This window comes from Anolis sagrei, chromosome 2 (genome assembly GCF_037176765.1).
Source record: "Anolis sagrei isolate rAnoSag1 chromosome 2, rAnoSag1.mat, whole genome shotgun sequence".
In the NCBI taxonomy this organism is placed as follows: Eukaryota; Metazoa; Chordata; class Lepidosauria; order Squamata; family Dactyloidae; genus Anolis; species Anolis sagrei.
In genome coordinates, this window is record NC_090022.1 from 188998809 (window position 1) to 189018286 (window position 19478).

Here is a 19478-nt window from a genome sequence, read left to right on the forward strand (position 1 = left end):
ACTGTATGGAAGGGCCCTGGGTAGATTTATATCTCAAGGTCTTACATCCTGAATAATGAGGATTTTGCAGATAACCTAAGAGACTTGTGAAGTCTCATGGTGTGGGTATGTTTAATCCTTCTGAAGCTTGCCGAGATGTGATTGCTTCGGCTTAGTCCACTGGGGCTTCCACAGATTGCTGTGAAGTATCTGGTTCAGCTGAGGGCTCATCTTTAAAATTGGCTGATGTAAGTCTGACAGACTGCTGGGAGCTGCTCACCTTCAGGTCCTCTGCTGGTCCTTCTAGAAACTCTTCATCCTCACTATCCAAGTTGGGTATGACAGAGAGAAAGAAAAGGAAGAAAGCAGATTGGCTGTGACTAGATGAAGGATTGGCTGCTTCTAGATGATATGGTCCTTTGTGATGTCACAGGGAAAGAAAGGGAGTGGAGTAGTGGTGGCTGCTAGGTGTCATGTGTATAAGAGAGAGGGAGGGTATGCGGGGAAGAAAGCAAATAAAGAGAAATTGGGGAAGAAAAAGGAAGGGAAGAAAAGAGTGATTAAGAGAGAAGAAGACATAAAGAGGAAGGAAGGGAGGGAGGGAGGGAGGGAGGGTGGGAGGGAGGGAAGGCAAAGGAAGAGGAGAACAAGAAAAGAAAAAAAGATGATATATGAAGGGAATGGAAAAAGGAAAGAAAAGGCTACAAAGAGCCCAACCAAAGACAATTGCCAGAGCTTTGCAGTGGAGATATTGTGAGGTAGGCCTTCTCAGCACTCGAGAAAGGAAAAAGTAGATGGGCAGTGGTCCCAAGGGTAAACGCAGAGTATATACACTGGTTTTAACTAATGGAGAGAGTGAACCAATGGAAAAGAGATTATAGTTGCTTTCGCTTTCTCTGCTGAATTGGTGTTATTGGGGTACTGCAGAAATTTAAATGCAATGCAGACACATGCAAATATTGCCAGTCACTAATGCAGCCTGAATTTTTTCGACACAGGAGTGTGAGGTTAATTCAATTTGGACCAGAGAAGTAAAGCTATGTGTGCGCTTAATCATCCTCTCAGCCACTTGCTTTTATTCACCTTAATTCGTTCACATTGCTCACTTCCACACCTTTTGGGTTCTACTTGCAAAGCGTATATGCACCTAGAACTCTTCAATATAACATAAGAAACTCCAAACCAAATACCGCTGCTTTCCCACTTCATCCTGGCTCCTTTCCACCTGCTTTGGTTTTTTCGGGCTATATGGCCATGTTCTAGAGGCATTGTCTCCTGACGTTTTGTCTGCATCTATGGCAAGCATCCTCAGGGGTAGTGAGGTCTGTTGGAACTAGGAAAAAAGGGTTTATATATCTGTGGAATGACCAGGGTGAGACAAAGGATTCTTGTCTGCTGGAGCTAGGTGTGAATTATACTGTTGGACTGCAGCTCTCACCATCCCTCTTCATTGGGCATACAGGAACTGGAATCCAACAATATCTGGAAAACCACAAGTTTTCCACCTAGATTTGTATAACAATCGAAGGTTTAGACTGAAATGAATAGTCCTGAATCTTAATGATGCAAAGCTTGAAAGTTCAGTTTGGATTTCTCCTGTCATACTGCCGCTGCTGCCACCACCACCTCCTCCTTTTCTTCCTCACCTCAGTCTCTGATCTTGTTATAAAACATCCCATTCTCGTGCAGCCTCATTCCCCTGCACAAGGTCCTTTCTTTCCTGGATTAAGGTCTAAAGCTGTCATTCCTTTCTTTGATCTATAAAACACCTAGGAAATAGTTTCCCTTTTCCTTCATATATAGAATACATATCCAACACACACATACTCAACAATGCATTTTACTCTAGACTAGAGGCCCTGAGGGAAACTGCATAGTGATACCACAACCATCATTTGCAAAACTATTCAAACAAACAACTCCAGATCAAAGTATATTGGCAGAGCAGCTAGTTTGTTTGGAATCCTCAGTGGTGAAGGACTTTCTGTACAGTATTCTCATTTTGCTACTGTTTATTCATTCAGTCATTTCCGACTCTTCGTGACCTCATGGACCAGCCCAAGCCAGAGCTCCCTGTTGACTGTTGCCACACCCAGCTCTTTCACAGTCGAGCCAGTCACTTCAAGGATGACATCCATCCCTCTTCCTTTTTCCTTCCATTTTCCCCAGCATCATTCTCTTCTCCAAGCTTTCCTGTCTTCTCATTATGTGGCCAAAATACTTCATCTTTGCCTCCAATACCCTTCTCTCCAATGAGCAGCCAGGATTTATTTCCTGGAGGATGGACTGGTTGGATCTTCTCGCTGTCCATGGCACTCTCTGGACTTTCCTCCAGCACCACAGTTCAAAAGCATCTATCTTCCTTTGCTCAGCCTTCCCTATGGTCCAGCTCTCACATCCGTAGGTGACTCCAGGGAATACCATTGCTTTAACTATGCGGATCTTGGTTGCCAGTGTGATGTCTCTACTCTTAATTATTTTATCAAGATTGGTCGTTGCTCTCTTCCCAAGAAGTAAAGGTCTTCTGATTCCCTGGCATCAGTCTGTGTCTACAGTAATCTTCACACCTGGAAATACAAAGTCTGTCATGGCCTCCACGTTTTCTCCCTCTATTTGCCAGTTGTCAATCAGTCTGGTTGCCATAAACGTTTTTTTTAATCTTTAGCTGCAACCCAGTTTTTGCGCTTTCTTCTTTCACCTTGATTAGAAGGCTCCTCAGCTCCTCCTCACTTTCAGCCATCAAAGTGGTATCATCTGCATATCTAAAGTTGTTAATGTTTCTTCCAGCAATTTAAACTCCAGCCTTGGATTCATCAAGCCCTGCACATCACATGATGTGTTCTGCATACAAGTTGAATAGGTAGGGTGAGAATATGCAGCGCTGCCCTACTCCTTTCCCAATCTTGAACCAGACTATTATTCTGTGGTCTGGTCTTACTGTTGCTACTTGGTCATTGTACAGATTCCTCAGGAGACAGACAAGGTGGCTTGGGATCCTCATACCACCAAGAACTTGCCACAATTTATTATGATCCACAAGGTCAAAAGCTTTAGAATAGTCAATGAAACAGAAATAGATTTTTTTGAAGCTCCTTACCTTTCTCTAGTATCCAGCGAATATTGACAATTTGATCTCTCGTTCCTCTGCCTTTTCTAAACCCAGCTTTTTGGCAACTCTCACTCAATGTATTGCAGGAGTCTATATTGGAGGATCTTGGCATGTGAAATAAGTGGTTTGAACATTCTTTAACTTTTTTTAGTATGGGGATATAAGTGGATTTTTTCCCCAATTCCCATTTATCAGTAATCACCAGTCATATTGAGAGGTTCTTTTTGTTAGAACTGCCTTGAACAAGATAGGCAGATTTCTTCCACTTACTCCATATGAGAATTAGTGTGCGTCTTACAATCAGGGATGCCTTAGATTGAAGAAATACGAGCATATGCATTTTAATATATTATATCTGTTTTAACTATGCTGTATCCCATCTCAAGCTGTGAGGAGAGGTGGGTAACAAATTATTATTATTATTATTATTATTATTATTATTATTATTATTATCACAACAGTCTTTGTAGAATCTATGGAGATCATTTGAAGAATTGCTGACTTCGGCACTTTCTGGCTGGCATGTTTATTTTGCACAGAACTGCTGATTCTGTCAAACCGTCTGGGAACATCTGGGCTCTTGGGAGGGGAGACAAGAAAATATGACATTGTCAGGGCTTTTGCTGTCAATGCTTTGGGAACAGGCCTTTGCCCTTATCTTCCTGAAGGCATCTTCTCCTTGCTAGGATTCACTTCTTTGTTTATCGTTTATGTCCTGAAACCATGTTAGTGAACCAGCTGAGGCAGGGAACACATTGGGTGTGGGTCAATTGTGGAAAGAAGCAGGGAAGAAAGAAAGGGGAGGGATGATGAAAACCATAGTGATTGTCTGAGTAGGATGAGGAATTGAATTTACTTACAGCAAACATGTAGAACAGCCAAAAGTGCTGAAGATTAAATTCTGCAGGCCCCTTCAAACACAGTTGCAGGCCTGTGATTCCACTATGACCATATTGTCTATCAACTCCTCAGGTTTGTAGCTGGTCACCAGCTGGGACTTTTGGTTGAGGATTTTAAAGCTCCTTGTCCCAAACTGCACCCTAGGACTTACAATATACGTGAAAACAAAACATGTTAAACAATATGAATTACATTTTTAAAGGAATAAGCCATACAAAAAAGGAGCCCCCGGTGGCACAGTGGATTAAACTGCTGAACTGCTGAACCTTCTGACTGAAGGGTTGGTGGTTTGAATCCAGGGAGCAGGGTGAGCTCCCACTGTTAGACCCAGCTTCTGCCAACCTAGCAGTTCAAATACATGCAAATGTAAGTAAATCAATAGGTACTGCTTCTGCAGGAATGTAACAGTGCTCCATGCAGTCAAACTGGCCGCATGACCTTGGAGGCGTCTATGGACAACACTGGCTCTTCGGCATTGGAGATGAGCACGACCCTCCAAAGTTGGACACGACTAGACTTAATGTTAAGGGGAAACCTTTACCTATGTCATACATCTGGTTAACACACTGCTTTAATTCATTAAGAATTTTAAAAATGCATTGTGAACCCAAAATTGCATACTCAATGGATACACCATCTTTTCGTCAGATTGACACACAAGGCATTTTACAACTTTAAAAGGTTACAATACATTTAAGAACATAAACAACATCAACATTAAAATGGAACAGTGGTTCTCAACCTGGGGTCCCCAGATGTTTTTGGCCTTCAACTCCCAGAAATCCCAACAGCTGCTAAACTGGCTGGGATTTCTGGGAGTTGTAGGCCAAAAACATCTGGGGACCCCAGGTTGAGAACCACTGGAATAGAACTTAATTCAATACAATATAATGCTTGGTGCTTGTCAATTATCCAAATACTCATGAACAACATTAAAAGGCATTTAAATGGTTAAATTTTCAGTGAAACTAGAATTGTATTTGTTGGGAATGCTGGATGATCAATTAGAAAAGAAATAGGGAAGATTACTATTATACATGATAACTGCAGCAAGAATAAAGAAGAGATGGAAAGAACCAAGCAGATAGTCCTACGTATGAAGAATGGCTGATGAAGATACATGAATTAGCTGAGATGGACAAGTAGTTGGTCATCAGAGGAGATATTTGGCTGACAGTTTCATTATACATAGGAAAAATGATGCCTATCTTTATAAGTAGGAAAAATGCTAGACTGGGGCCTGTTTGGTGACAACCTTCAATTAGTGTTTTTTTTTTGTCTATTACTTTAATATTAAAAGTAAAAGGGTAGAGAAAGAAAGTGACCCCTAAAGGGAGTAACAAGTCTGATGTTTGTATCAGCAGGCAATGAGTGTGAGGCGTGTAGATTAGTTTTAGTAGATATCTGCTTAGAGTGTTTGGGTTGTGTGTTGCAGATAAATATTTAAAAGAACTTTAGATGATATGTTAAAAAGATAATTATATTGCCACTTTCCCATTCCTATTTACTTCCATCTTTTGGGGGGAAAACTAAGGAAAGCAAGAAAATGGATGAATGGAAACCTTGACAATTCTCCTTGCAAGCATTTTTTGTCTGTAACAATAAGAACCAAAACCAATTAACAATGTTACAATGAGCTCTTGCATTATTAACATTTTTATTATAGGTTATTAAACATGATTAAATGTTGGCATTACTTATTAATAGGATAAACATTACATGTGATGCTGTTACAGGTCAATTATCCCTCATCTAGAACTCCAAAATTTGGAAGACTTCAAAACTGCCCATATGGGTGGCTGGGATAGGAATGCCACGATTCAGATCTCATCTCAGCCATGGAAACCCCTTGGATAACCTTGGCCAAGTCCAACTCTCTCAGCATCAGAGGAAGGCAGAAGTAAACCACTTCTGAACAAATCTTGTAAGAAAACCCAATTTATAGGTTTGCCATTGAATCATAGAGTTGGAAGAGACCTCATGGGCCATCCAGTCCAACCCCCTGCCAAGAAGCAGGAAAATCGCATTCAAAGCACTCCTAACAGATGGCCATTCAGCCTCTGTTTAAAAGCCTTCTCCTCACATACTTATACATGGCCACCATGTCTCCTCTCAGCCTTCTCTTTTGCAGACTAAACATGCCCAGCTCTTTAAACGACTCCTCATAGGGCGTGTTCTCCAGGCCCTTGATCATTTTAGTCGCCCTCCTCTGGACACATTCCAGCTTGTCAATATCTCCCTTCAATTGTGGTGCCCAGAATTGGACACAGTATTCCAGATGTGGTCTGACCAAAGCAGAATAGAGGGTAGCATGACTTCTCTGGATCTAGACACTATACTCCTGTTGATGACAAGCTGGAATGTATCCAGAGGAGGGTGACTAAAATGATCAAGGGTATGGAGAACAAGCCCTATGAGGAGCAGCTTAAAGAGCTGGACATGTTTAGTCTGAAGAAGAGAAGGCTGAGAGGAGACATGATGGCCATGTATAAATATGTGAGAGGAAGTCACAGGGAGGAGGGAGCAAGCTTGTTTTCTGCTGCCCTGGAGACTAGGATGCAATGGAACAATGGCTTCAAACTACAAGAAAGGAGATTCCATCTGAACATGAGGAAGAACTTCCTGACTGTGAGAGCCGTTCAGCAGTGGAACTCTCTGCCCTGGATTGTGGTGGAGGCTCCTTCTTTGGAAGCTTTTAAACAGAGGCTGGATGGCCATCTGTCGCGGATGCTTTGAATGCAATTTTCCTGCTTCTTGTCAGGGGGTTGGACTGGATGGCCCATGAGGTCTCTTCCAACTCTATGATTCTATGATTCTATGACAGTACTTATGGGGAAACCTGAGTTCAGACACAATGTTGTGGCAGCAATTAATAAAGAGCAAAAGTGTCTGTTGGGCAGAAAAAAAATCTCACACAGGAATCACAAGCACATCCAGGTCCTCAGATTTAATGAAAAAAGTGGAAGTGGTGAAGGTCCCACAGGTGTGGCAGTAAGGTTCAGGTGGTTCTTCACATAGTACAATGAAACACCCTTATCAAGATCCATGCTTTTAAAAAAATGTTTTTGTTTTTGTTTTGTAAAATAGAATTTTTAAATATATAAGTCACCTTGAATCCAATTCCAGGAGAAAGGCGAGCTTATAATTTCACTAAATAAATAAATAAATAAATTACAAATTGCAATGTGGTAGAAGGCAGAACATATTCATTTATCTATTTCTATCCTCTTTCACACTTCAGATGGAGACCTGTGGTTAAATGTTCTACTAAATGGCTGCCTGTGGTGTTGGGGCAAGGCCAATTGCAGTCCTCTAGCCACCATCCAGGCATGTGGCAGAAACCCACTTGAATGTGATGTCTGGACATCATTGATCTTACACCTCCTCCGAGAACCTAAAGTGGCTTTTAAAAAAAATCCTTATAGAAATGTAAACAGTGTGTCTGTCTCCGTCACCTCCCTCCCCATCACTCAGCAGCTCAGTCAGCTCCTTATCTGTACTCAGGAGGAAACCATACAAATATAAATTATTATGGGATTGAGCTCTAGGCTCTTGAAAGGGAATGTTCTGCAAAATGTTGAGAGCTCTTTGGAACAGCTTCTTTTGGTTCGAGTGCCAAGAAATGGAGGAAGCCACAGAGAAATTCCAGTGTCTCACTTTGTGCCAGATATCCAAGTGTCCACAAGGGGAGAAAAAAAACCACAAATGGGCAGAACACATATAGTGACAATAATTACTAAAAAAGAACATGAACAGTGGGAACCTTTGTACATGGCTGGAGCACAGGATAAGGGATTTCACCCTAGAACTTGGAATAAGTCCATCTACACACACATATGCGCCTACGACTGGATTGATACTGCTTATAATCTGCATTGAACTGGATTATATAGCAGTGTAGAATCATATAGTTCTGTTCAATGCAGTTAATCTGTGTTCTAAAACTGGATTATATGGCAGTGAAGATCCAGCTCAACTGTTAGAAATGTAAATGTTTCACTAATTCATTCCCATACCCAAGATCATGTTCACAGATTTCTTCTCTACAGCAGGAAAATAATGACTCTTATTTTTTTGTTTTTCAATTTGTATTTACACATCTCGATATGTTTTAGGAAATTATGCTGTGACAAAACATGCATGGGTTTTTTTTGTGCAAAATGGTCCTTTTGTGCAAGACTCCGATTGCTTCCAGAACATGTATTTTGGGCAAACATTCTGTTCTTTGCACAAATCTACATTTTTGCACTAAAACCTATGTGTGAAGTAGTTTTCCCTCAAAGCATACCATTATATAGTATATATACACATACCCTTTAAAACCAGTTTTTCCAGAAATACAGGTTTTTGTGCAAAATCCACTTCTTTCCTGTTTTTTTTTTTTAATTTCTGCATATAATAGTTGTCAAAAACACTTATTTGTCTCAGACCTGTGTTGGCCTCCCTGGTAAAGTTTCCCGAGTGTTGAGAAATTAATAGTTTGGTGAGGAAATGAAGAATGAAAAATAGTATTTCCACCCTTGTATAAAATGTCTGGCCTGTCTTCCTACCAAACAAGCAAAACAATGAAAGGGGCCAATCAGAAACAAAATAAAACCAATTAACAATGAAATCAACTCTGATTTTAAAAAATGAAACAGATTCATCGATCCTGATCCAAGGGATTGAACAGTTGACGTTTTAAAAGTTTGGATTTGAATCTTTGTTTGTTTGTTGAATCAGGGTTCTCATCTCTTTTTAAATAAAATAGTTTTACATCTTTAACTCCTATAAGGCTATAAAGTGTTGGAATTTTTAAGTATATCATTTCTTAAGTGAACGTAAGTAAATGTAAGAATCAGACCCAAGCATGCTGGAAGTAATGACAATCAATCCACCTGGTTTACGACTACTCCATCCATGGTGGAATAGCTGTAAAATTACTAAAGGAGTACAAAGCTTTTATGTTGTTTGAGGGTTGAATAGTCTGTGCTGGAGGAGTGTGTTTAAGAGGAAGTTGCAAAGTTTCTGAACAAGGAGGAGAAGGAGAAGAAGAAGAAGAAGAAGAAGAAGAGGAGGAGGAGGAGGAGGAGGAGGAGGAGGAGGAGGAGGAGGAGGAGGAGGAGGAGGAAGAGGAAGAGGAAGAGGAAGAGGAAGAGGAAGAGGAAGAGGAAGAGGAAGAAGAAAACTTTTGCAAGTTGCTTGCAGAAAGATTTGAAGAAGAGTTCCTGTATTGTAAATAATCTTTTGTATAAAGTTCTTTTTCTGCTACAAAGACAATTGGTGTATGTCTACTCCTTAAACTGGAGAAGGAGAACTTCCCCTGAGAAGGCGTTGTTTCCTGTTGACCCATATAGAACCTTTTAAATTACACTGTGACATAAAGTACAGCAGCGGCCTCTTCTTGTGAGGAACAACTGAATCTGATTATTAGTTTTCAAGCAGATTTTTTTCAATTCACTTTAAAAAAAACCCATAAAATCACAGTGGCCAACTGCAACATTAACACTCCAACAGACAAGAGTTCTTTCTCTGACCCTGTGGAATGTCCAGGATGGGAGAAAAAACTTGCCTGCTTGAGGAAAGTGTGGATGTTGGAATTGAGCATTTAATGGCCTTGTAGCTTCAAAGCATGGCTGATTGCTGCCTGGGGAGATCTTTTGTTGGGACGTGTTAGCAATCAGGGCCAGCCAGACCAGTAGCCAGGAATTTGATTCGGGGGGGGGGGGGGGGAATCTGAATGAGAGAGTATCTACCCTAGCAAACCTTTTGTATAATTATCCCAATACCCCCATGTATATGGGATATATTGAGCATGGTGAGCAGATCATGATATGAATAAACATAACAGTTTAAGTAATGTACCAGTAAAGCCTTCTCTCGGACCACCCTGAGAATTTTGGGGGGAAGGGGGGCTGAAGCCTCTTAAGCCCCCTTCCCCCCGGCTACATGCCTGGGGCCAGCTAACCCCTCCCAACAAAGGATCCCGCCAGGCAGCAATCAACAAGGCTTTGGAGCCAGGCTTTGAAGCTACAAGGCCATTAAATGCTAATCAAGGTGGTCAATTGCAACATTCATACCTGCCTCAAGCAGACAAGAGTACTTTCTCCCACCCTGGACATTCCACAGGTATATAAACCCCACTTGCCTAGTTTCCAATAGACTTCACAACCTCTGAGGATGCCTGCCATAGATGTGGGCGAAACGTCAGGAGAGGATGCTTCTGGAACATGGCCATACAACCCAGAATACTTACAACAACCCAGTGGTTCCAGCCATAAAAGCCTTCGACAACATACAAATCTCTCAATTTTCGGGATGGAAAAAGTATTATGATTTTTTTTTTTTTAAAAAAAATGAAATCAGAAGAAAGCAACAAATGACAATTTCCCCAATCTTTCCCTTTGATTTGATTTGGACCCACACAATTTTAAGTGTTAAAATAGATACCTTATGTGCAAAAACAGTGTCTAGTGCTCCTCCTTGCTTTCCTGTAGCACTCTCCTCTTCTTTCCTTAGTTTTGATAGGGTAACTGTTGAGTTGTTAGCATAGATAAAACCCACTTAGGTGTGATATGAAACCAGAAACAGAGGAGGAATGTATATATACATAAAAGTTTTCAACTGTAAAACAACCCTCAAACTTTCAAACTAACAACCCTACTTTCAGAGCCACTTTTTCCTGTGCTGCCTTGATTGCTTACACAGGCAGCACTGAGCCTATGAGACATCACTTTTGTGACATCATCTTTTTGAAATTAGCTTATTGTGACATCAGTCCATGGAGCAAACCCTGATTGGGTGAAATGGCCCATCTAACTAACACTAATGGAGGAAAAAAATGCTGTGAGGGTTAAAAATTGAATTACAGAAATCACTTTTGTGATTTAGGTCTTTTAAAAAGATGGATAACTATTTTTAATGCAGCAAATTTAGTAGCTTTGATCTAAAAATGGAAAAAATTCTACATCTGGCCTGATTGATATTTGTGTTCTTTCTGCCCCCTTACCTTGACATCTGATCACCTTTAGTTCATGCTCACTGCCACACGTTTTCAAGACTGCGACTTAAAAATAAAACTTGAAACCAGCTTTGAAAAGAGTTTTTCAACTTTTCAGGTTGAATTCGCTGTTTGTGGCTGAAGACTAACAGCTGCAATTCAATTCGTGACCTCTGAAAAACATCTAAATGCTGAATAGCATACGTTTTGATACATCCCAAATGGAGTTTCTTTCTGGGCAGGAGAACAAAGCAATGTGATGTTTGGCCTTTCAACTTTTGAGTACATTACTACCTTTGCTTTGTGCCAGACACTATTTGGATGAATCAGCAAGAAAAGGTTTTTGGCATGTGTTCAGATGATACATTCAGATTGTTTACCAAAGCAACGTTGTTGCTCTTCCGAAGTCAACCCCCACCATGACTTATTTATTTGTCTAAAAGATTTCTGTATTGTGACTCCTCTAGATGGACTCTTACAAGAACTTTAAAACTACAATAAATCATCTTTAAAAGCAACAACAGTAAAATGCAGAAGACCCAGTACAGATATCACAAATGTGGTAAATGTTCCAGAAGGTTGAGGTATTTGTTGCAGTAATTCTTCATATATATATATATATTCTTTTTAATTCTGAGATGGACCTATGCAAAAAGATTTCCTTCACTTTTCCTTCTTTAAAAAATGTTTTCCTCCAGTTACAGTGCTCCAGTGTCTCAATAAAATGAAATATTTAAACGATACCACTATAGATCTAAAGCAGTGGTTCTCAACTTGTAGTTTGTGGACCACTAGTGGTACTCAAGAACTAAAATATGGTCTGTACCCTCACCATTACTACACTATTGCAACAAGAGTGACTGGTCTCACAAAACACTCTTATGGAGTCGAGGCTTGTTAAATATGGTTTTCTGTAGGTGAGCAGATGGCGACTACTGGATGGCATATGTTCTGTATCAGAAACTAGAGCTGATGTGGTCTCTGCAATGCAGTTTTCTGAACCAGTATCCCAAATAACCAAACTGAATCTAAAGTTGATCAAAAACTTATTCATAACCCTTTTGGTACTAATGTTGAAGAGTGGTTCCTGGTCAAAGTGGTTCCTGGTCAAAAAAAGGTTGGGAACCACTGGAAAAAATGCAAAAAATGCAAAAGAAGGAGGGAGAAAACTGGCACTACAAATCTTAGGACTATTATAACAAACTATGTGCTAGTATTTTGAGAAAAACTCTAGCATGAACCCAAAATATAGCTTAATAGAATGAATGGATGAGGAGACAACAAGCAGCAAAACCCAAGAAGCAATGCTAAAGAACTTGTGCTTTTTTATACTAATCTGGAAGAGCCCACAGTGGGTTGTTGTAGGTTTTTCGGGTTGTATGGCCATGTTCTAGAAGCATCCTCTCCTGAATGGAGAGAATGCTTCTAGAACATGGCCATATAACCCGAAAAACCTACAACAACCCAGTGATTCTGGCCATGAAAGCATTTGGCAATACAGAGCCCATGGTATGTGTTAACAGACAGAAAGTGGAGCGGAAAAGGATGAAAAAAAGCTAAGAATTTGCAGAATTGCCCGAAATTGCCAATAAATAAACAATCTTTATATCTACTTATTTGGGAATACAGCTCCTTAAACCTGACAGGACTTGCTTTAGATATAGGCTTGTTTTTTTCGTCTTCAATCTCTGTTGATTTATATTGTTTTATGAAGTTGTTTTATGAATTTTATTGTGCTATATTTTGAACTATGGTGATCACATAAGCCGCCCCAAGTCCCTTCGGGGAGATGGAGGTGGGAAACAAAAATAAAGTTATTTAAAGTTATTATTCTCCACACCATTTTAAGACATTACCTATAGTATTCTGTGGCTTTAATATCAGAGCCATTGTTTTTCTCCCTGTCATTCCCTTCTGACCTACTAGTTTAAAAATAGATCTAGATGCAGAGTCTGATGTAATTCAGAATTTTGTGGAAGCTGATTTTTATTGGATTAACATGTCCTTTTCTTTGCTCTCTCTCCCCTTCCCTCTCCATCCATTCCATGGATCCTCTCTTCAAATTTATATGCTTTGACCATCCTGAATTATAAAGAAATGAAGCTGTTTATGAAGAGAATAAACAAAGGAACCAATTTGCAAGGAGAAACCCAGCAGCAGGGCAAAGCCTCTTGGACAGATGCAATCACTTCCAACTCAGGTCCTTTGTTGGCACTGTTATTGCACACTCATTTTTCTCAATGGGACCTCTGTCTTGTTGACTACACAGCAGCAGTGCATTAAGATTGCACAAGCTGCTGTAAATCTGACATTCACGACGCCCCAGCACTTGGCTTTAGAGTCTAAATAAGAGAGTTTTAATGTCATTTCCACATATAATGATCTGCCTATTTGCCTGCCCATTGATGATCTGCATATTTGCCTGCCCATTATAGTTTTCATTAGCATGCTATCTGAAGAACACAAAAGATATTTCATTCTTTTATCACCCCTGCCAAGAAGGACTGTTGTGTAGTAAACAGCTATAGTGGAATGGGAGAAAACTGGAACTCTGCATAGGTTATGAAGTCAGGTAACAGGCCCTCTTTAATTCAATCACTCAATGAGGACACATATGTGAGTAAATCAGTAGCCCACTCTGCTACTAGTGCATGCCCTATAAGGAGTCTTTAGCTTGGAGGGAGAGAAAGTTAAGATGTGACGTTATAGCCATGTTTAAATATTTGAAAGGATATCATAATGAAGATAGACACAGAGTAGTGGATTAAAACTACAAGAAAAGAGATCCCCCCTAAACATTTAACAGTGGGATATGTTGTCTTACAGTGTGCTGGAGTCTCCTTCTCCAGAGGTTTAGAAACAGAGACTGGATGGCCATTTGTTGGGGGTATTTTGATTCTACATTCCTGCTTGAGAAGGGGTTGGAATGGATGGCTCTTGTGGTCTCATCCAATTTATGATTCAGAGATAATCAAATCTTATGGAGAATGATTTAAGGAGTTGGGTGTTTTTATCTTGGAGAAGACAAGACTGGGGGGCCTTCCGCACAACCCTATATCCCAGAACATCAAGGCAGAAAATCCCACATTATCTGAGTGTGGACTCAGATAACCCAGTTCAAAGCAGATATTGTGGGATTTTCTGCCTTGATATTCTGGGATATAGGACTATGTGGAAGGGTCCTGAGAGAGGATATGAAAACTTTCTGTAAATATCTAGAGCAGTGGTTCTGAACCTGTGAGTCCCCAGGTGTTTTGGCCTACAACTCCCAGAAATCCCAGCCAGTTTACCAGCTGTTTGGATTTCTGAGAGTTGAAGGCCAAAAGATCTGAGGATCCACAGGTTGAGAACTACTGGTCTAGAGGGATGTCATGTAGAAGATAGAGTTGGCTATCGTTCATTGAACATGCAGAATAATCGCAGGATGTCTCAAACCTAGACCTGTTGACAAACTCTATAAGCTAGTTGGCATTGCCCTCCCTGATGTGTGATAGGAAGTTGCTGTTAACTGTAAGAGAAATAAGGGTTGAACACTGTGAAAGCCACCCACTGCATAGCTATCAGCCTTCTCCAAGTAGACTCAATTCAAGGAAAAGCTTCATGAGAACCACTACTCCTCTTAACATTCCCCCAGCAACAGCAAGATTATCCCTCTGGGCAGCTTAACCAGGAAATCCGAATTAAATGCCCCCTCCCCCCACGAGGATCTTCCTCCAGGTCAAACCAAGAATGGGCAACTTGGAAGTCCCTGAACAGACTTAGAAGTGGAATGGGCAGTCCAAAAGACAACCTAAAAGAATCCCCTACCTTGTGCGACTGTGGAGCAAAACAGACAACTCTGCATTTGTATGCTTGTCCACAATGTCCTGCCTCATGTACAGAGGAAGAATTGTTTGAGGCAACAGACAATGCAGTTGTTGTTGCCCGTTTTTGGTCAAAAGATATTTAGCTGCTTGTACTCCTTTTATTTTTTATCAGTTTTATACTATTTTATGCAATGCTTTTGATACAAAATAAACAAATAAAGTTGGCTGGTTTTCTGCATCTAACAGGTGAAATACTCTGAGGAGGTTTACTCTAGAAGTGCCCAGGATACACCACAGTGAATCAATACAGACTTGTGCAAAAGCAGCCCAGCTCACTTTTGCAGGACATGGCCAATTGGACTGGTGGCGCATGAGAACCTGTTCTCTTGGGGGCTAACACTACAGTTACTGTTTCACTCATTAGAAGCAATTATCCAACAAAGCCTTCCTGGCAATGTTGCCCTGTTGTGACCACACCAGAAGTCATGTTGCCAGCAAGGTCCTATGGGGAGCTGCTTCTTGCTGGTGAAACAAAGGTGGGTCCTTTTTGACATGTGTTCATATGGTTTTGACTTGGATCTAGCTCAATCCAGCTGTCCACACATCAAAATCACTGGGGTGTTGCTCCAGAGTGGTTCATCTTATGAATAAATAATGACTGGAAGCAGTGCTTCTGCTATAGAACTGGCTGTATGTTGTATGGAGTGCTTGGGTTTGAGGTGAGTACATGTTATTTGAACCATGTCAACATAGGGCAGGACATGAACCAATGGATTCGAATTACAAGAAAAGAGATTGTATTTCAACATTAGGAAGATATTTGTGCAGTAAAAGTTATTCAACAGTGGAACAGACTACTTCAAATGATAGTGGACACTCTACTGAAGTCCTTAAGCAGAAGGTGGATGGACATATTTTACAAATCCTTTTATTGTGTATTCCTGCATGGAGAGAGGTTGGACCAGGTGACCCTTACTTGCTTACTTAGGTGATCCCTCATTGGCCGAGTAGGACAGTCTTCCAGAATCAGTATTCTTGTGGGTCCGTAGATGGCTGTGGAGCCCTATTCTTGATCTGCATCTTCTTCCACAGTGAGGGCATTGGATTCCAGGTGGAAGGTAGTCTCGGTCGGCATTGGCTTGACACGCCTTCCTCTTGGCACGTTTCTCTCTTTCACCCTCCACTCGTGCCTCTTCAAATTCTGCAGCAAGTCAAACCCATGTGGACACAGCTGATCTTTAGCTGGAGCGCTCAAGGGCCAGGGCTTCCCAGTTCTCAGAGTCTATGCCACAGTTTTTAAGGTTGGCTTTGAGCCCATCTTGAAATCTCTTTTCCTGTCCACCAACATTCCGTTTTCCATTCTTGAGTTCGGAGTAGAGCAACTGCCTTGGGAGATGGTGGTCAGGCATCCGGACAGCGTGGTCAGTCCAGCAGAGTTGATGGTGGAGGACCATCGCTTCAATGCTGGTTGTCTTTGTTTCTTCCAGCACACTGACGTTTGTCCGCCTGTCTTCCCAAGAGATTTGCAGGATTTTCTGGAGGCAGCGCTGATGAAATCGTTCCAGGAGTTGCATGTGACATCTGTAGACAGTCCACGTTTTGCAGGCATATGGAGCCTCTCTCAACTCTACAATTCCAGCATTCCTTGGTTTTTATCACGTTCTATTCCTGAAACCATTTTTTGATTTTTTTTCTGAGTAACTGACTCTCACCCCAATCCATGACAATGACATCTAAATGAAAATAATATGGTAAGATATTAAGAATAGAGCAATATCCATCCACTGTGCCTCTCAAGGAGAAAAACATGAAGCAATATTTGTACCATGAGCAACAATAAACAACAGATAATATAAAAGGCATTGTTAAATCATTGCTTGTAATGTTCAGGCTGAATTACAATTCCTGGAAGTTGGCCAGGCAGCAAAGTTCACAGCCATAATAATGGAAAGTCGAATCCCTCCTCTTTTTACATACTGTTGTTGATTTTTTTATGTATAATTAAGACATTTCTAGCAGGTCAGATGTTGTTTTGCTAACACTTGTCTTTAGACTTATGGAAATGGCCAGGCAGGCAATAATGCAGAGGAGATACCATCCATCTCTTTCATTAGTCTTTCCAACCTGGTGCCCTGCAAACATTTTTTTGGTGATAACTCCCAGCAGCTCCAGTCAACATGGCCTATGAACAGGAGTTATAAGTGTTGCAGTTTCCAACCATGTTGAGAGTACCAGTTTGAGGAAGGCTGCCCCACACCTTGTCATAAGTACTATGAAATAAAACAGGTCCCAGTGAGGCATTCTTCCAAATCCTCCAGCTTGCACATCTGCACAGAAACAGGCAGGTTTTGAAGACCTTTAGCCTTTATCTCTGGAAAGCGTGCTGCAGACAGCACACTGGGGATTTAGCAGCAGGAAAACTGATAGCAAAAACGTGGCCTCCCCATGGGAAGGCTAGGAAGAAAGCTGAGCAGCCCTTCAAATTGATTATCCAACCCTGAATTCAGTCTTTAAAGCAAGAGGGGTCACGGAGGGAGAATGAGAGGAATAGAACACATTTGCGTCCATAAAAGAGAAACCCCAAATGTATTACACGCAGTGCTCTTTGCACCCAGTCCTGTTTCCCCCCTTCCTTTTTTGCTGTTGAAGGGCCCATTTCGAACACACTTTCTAACCAATGGAACTTTCCCCATGCCCTTCATGATATCCAACCTATCAACAAAACTGTCCATTTTTGATGACATCTTACAGCTGGAAATAAAGCCTCTTGTCATTAAAGGAAAGAGAGACAGGTGTTATTTTTTATGCCTATGGACCCTTCCAGACAGGCCCTATATTCTAGAATCTGATCCCAGTTTTCTGTTTATCCCAGATTATCTGACAATGCAGGCCCATATAATCCACTTTAAAGCAGAAAACCTGTGATCAGATCCTGGGCCTGTCTGGAAGGACCCTCCGATCCACTAAATCCCACTGTAATCTTTCCTTGACACTACCAAAGTATATGTGTTTTGCCTCACCTTGAATGTATTCTAGACCAGATGGACTTTTGCAACTTGTGGTTTTTTTTTTCAGTTGGGTAGAATGTCACTGAATTCATTATCAAATACTTCTTTGAAAAGATTAGCACATTGCAACCTCTAGTTATCTAAGCATGAGGCAAGGGAAGGATACTTCTCTACATCAAATCTGACTTTGCAAGTACATGCATGCTTGGAAATCATTGCCATAATCTGAATGAAAATACAATAAAAGTAAAACATATCTTATTCTAGGAAGGAAGAGTGTGAGCTGGTGACCTTTGTGTGCAAGTGTGTTCAGATGATGAAAATATGATGAAGCAAGTCCACTGCTTTCACATGGCAAACAATGGCTCTTAAAGGTTCACGTCCTTGTTAACAGAAGAAATAGGTTTGCATCACCCACCTGTGGGGCAACGTGTTGAATCCCACACACATCTATTTAATCCCCATTCTCAGCATGTTCCTAGGGAATGGCTTTGAGACAAGCACAGCTTCAGTTATTTACTTGTTTATTTTGTACATGTTTTATTTATTTGGGTTACTGTCAGTTTTCCAGGCTGCATGGCCATGTTCCAGAAGCATTCCCTCCTGATGTTTCACCCACATCTATGGCAGGCATCCTCAGAGGTTGTGTCTGAGGATGCCTCCCATAGATGTGGATGAAATGTCAGGAGAGAATGCGTCTGGACAGGCCCGTACCAAGGATTTTGATTTGGGGGGCTGGGTTTGATTTGGGGGAGGGGGGTGCTCAGGATCTATCCTAGCAAACCTTTTGTATCATTATCCCAATACCCCCATGCATATGGGATATATTGAGCATGGTGATCAGATTTAAAGAATGTACCAGTAATGCCTTCTCACAGACATTCTCACCTGAGAATTTTGGGAGGGGGGGGGTTAAAGCCCCTCAAGCACCCCCCCCCCTCCCTCCAGCTACGGGCCTGCTTCTGGAACATGGCCGTACAGCTGGAAAACACACGCAACCCAGTGATTCTGGCCATGAAAGCCTTTGACAACAATTTTCATTTATTTATTTACTTTATTTATACCCTGCCCTCCTCACACCTAAGGGGACTCAGGATGGCTCATTTATAGCCAGCCATTCATCCAATGACTGCAAGGTATCACAAATGTCTTTTCTCCTGTCCATTTTATTCTATTTTATCAGCCACATAAGGAAGGTCATGTTTTATTTGTTTGTTTGTTTGTTTGTTTGTTTGTTTTTGTGTGAGTCAGGAGTGACTTGAGAAACTGCAAGTTGCTTCTGGTGTGAGAGAATTGGCCATCTGCAGGATGTTGCCCAGGGGATGCCAGGGTGTTTTGATGTTTTCCCATCCTTGTGGGAGGCTTCTCTCATGTCCTTGCATGGAGAGCTGGAGCTGACAGAGGAAGCTCATGCGCACTCTCCCCGGATTCGAACCTCAGTCCTGCCAGCACAAGGGCTTAAACAATTGCACCACCAGGGGCTCAATGGGTTAAATGGTGAGTGGTGAATGGGCCCAAGAATCATTTAGCAGGTTTCATGTCACCCCGGTGTGGATCAGAAACTGGATCTTCCACATTCTAATACGGCACTTTTTAATGTTTCCAGTAGTCTGGCTTGATATAGAAAGAAGGTTACAGCTGTGTACCATAAGTAGATATAACCTCAGTTCTAATGGGCAGAGAGACCTTAATTTTTT